Consider the following 2,514-nt stretch of genomic DNA (forward strand, 5'->3'; position numbering starts at 1 on the left):
CTCTTAATTTTAACAATAATTGTACGTTTCTTAAGCGTTCCGTGTGATTTCCCTCTTTTGGATTTTAAGTGCAGCGGCACGGCAACGAATGACAGATCAGTTTGTTTTCTTTGATGTTTCTGGGTGGGTGAATTTATTTTTTTAAGCAGGAAAATCGAATTTGAAATGAAAGAAAATGTTTATTTAAAGGTTTAAATTGTTTTAATGTGTTGCAGTTCTGATCTATCTGCTGGCCTTAATGGATGTCGGAAAAATCATCGTTCAATTCAAGGTAAAATTGTGTAATATTGTCCATTAGTGTCCCAACCTAAAACTCTGTTTCTATCAAACAGGTGTAATATCCACAAAGCCAAAGCTGCCGTTCCTGTAGCAAAAACCATTATCGACGCATGAAATCTACAAGCAGCTAAGGATCTACATCCATGGAGTCCCATTATAAAGGATAGGAACTGACTGCTGAAGAAAGCATCCCCCGGTCAAGGATTATTGGAACTGTTCAATGGTGGACAGGAAAACAATTTTAATCTTCCTGAGCAGGCTCGGCATCACTCTATTTCAAGTGAATTGAAACAATACATTGAACACAATATGAAAAAGTTGGGGATACAGAGTTCATTCTGGAAACTGTTAATTCAGCGAACCAAATATGGACGATGAAAATTAAATAGAGCCTCAAACTGCTGACAAACATGAAGTAATTTTCTACACGGTAATTGATGAAATATTTTTATAATTTTTTCATGCTAACTGATTTTGTTATATCCATTATAGGTATTGCTGTACGGGTGTGAAACTTGGTGCACATATGCGGTGACGACGCGAAAACTGCAAGTTTTTGTGAATCGCTGCCTGCGGAACATCATCCGCGCTTGGTGGCCTGGCAACTGGATCTCAAACGTTGAACTTCATCGCCGGTGTCATCAAAAGGCGCTAGAAATCGAGATTCGGGAACGTAAGTGGAGATGGATTGGGCACACGCTGCGAAGAGATGAAAACGAGATTTGCAGAGAGGCGCTTGACTGGAATCCAGATGGGCATCGAAGAAGAGGCAGGCCCAAAAGCTCGTGGCGGCGAAGTCTAGCCGCTGAAATCCGCACAGTTGACGAGAACCTTGGCTGGCAGCAAGTGAAGACGCTGGCTCCGGATCGCCAGCAGTGGAGATCTTTTATCTCAGCCCTATGCGCCGGTCAATCGGCGCTGGACCCTTAGAGAGATTATAGGTCCAGAATATATATCATGAAAATAAACAGCTGATTCACAAACCACTAGAAGTTGATACGGGCCCTTGTTCATCGACAAGTTTAAATTCGAGGTACTATCTATGCCGATTCGTAAAGATAGTACACGTCGTCCGCAGACACTATATGATGGCACCCAAAAAGGCCAAATTTTCCAAGTCCGTCGGAACAAATTCGTTGTCTTTATCCAACACAACCAACTCGAAAAATTCAACAGACCGAATTTTAGAAGTAGGCGTCCATCCATCCAATTGTGAAACTGTTGGAACGGCAAAAGATTATAAAAGATACTCCTGCACACATGTAAGTTTTTGCTAGTTTTTGCCATCTTTTGCTAGGTGCATTGAAGTTAAAACAACAATATCTTTTCCAGGTATCGGAAGAGCAGAACCGAAGAAAAATTCGCCGGACGTGGATGCGTATTTCTGCTTCTATATCGTGACCATGCTGAAGGAATTAATTCGATGCTGGAAATAAACCGGATATTTGTAGGCCAAACACCAACAGAAGGCTGATCCGAGGTGTTTTTTCTACACCAGAAAAATCAATGCGTGGGACGAAAGTACACATACCTACATACAGATCAATTGGAAGAATTATGATGTTCATTTTTTGAATAAAATTTCTTATTTAGTTCGTCTGTTTTTAATTGACAATCATAAATTTCAATTTTGATTTTCAAAAAAAAAAAAAAGAAAGAAAGAAAATACCGCTGAAAATTCCGTCATTTTTCATGTAATTTTACAGGTTTCTTAACTTACTCTTACTTTGGGTGTGTAATATTCAACTCACACGGAAAATTCCGTCATATATGATGCTTCTTTTTATTTACATCATATGTGATGTAATTTTCCAGATTTTTTTCGTAGTGTGTAGTTACAACAAAATTAAGAAATTACATACATCAACACAGTCGTAGCAAAACTAGTATACAGTATGCACAAAAAGTTTATCCACCCACCTCAAAAATTTACAATTGTAATGTCTTTCTGGTGAAAATCAAGTTGATTTCATGAATGTTCCTCCACAATTTATTATTTTATGTTTATCTATATATATAAAACAGGTAGAGAGACAGCCCATACAGAAATGTGCGAACACGCAATACTCTTCACTGGATCATCCGATTTGCATGCGATTTTTTTTTGTTGTGTTCGTCTTCACGCGAAGAATAACACAACGGAGAGATAATTTCGAAAATGTTTTTGTGGAATTTGAAAATTAATTTTTAGTTTTTATTCGTATCAAATAAAAGTCATGGCACCCAATTTCCATT

The 2,514-nt window shown here is 38.1% G+C and overlaps 1 long non-coding RNA gene across 1 annotated transcript; it reads left to right on the forward strand.

Moving 5' to 3' along the window:
• The first annotated feature begins 292 nt into the window (after positions 1 to 292).
• On the forward strand, positions 293 to 1,796 carry LOC129758630 (uncharacterized). Its single transcript, XR_008740032.1, has 3 exons — positions 293 to 709; positions 1,221 to 1,541; positions 1,612 to 1,796. It is a non-coding gene; the product is annotated as an uncharacterized LOC129758630 (long non-coding RNA).
• The last annotated feature ends 718 nt before the right edge of the window (positions 1,797 to 2,514 follow it).

Source organism: Uranotaenia lowii, chromosome 3, assembly GCF_029784155.1.
Source record: "Uranotaenia lowii strain MFRU-FL chromosome 3, ASM2978415v1, whole genome shotgun sequence".
Taxonomy (NCBI): Eukaryota; Metazoa; Arthropoda; class Insecta; order Diptera; family Culicidae; genus Uranotaenia; species Uranotaenia lowii.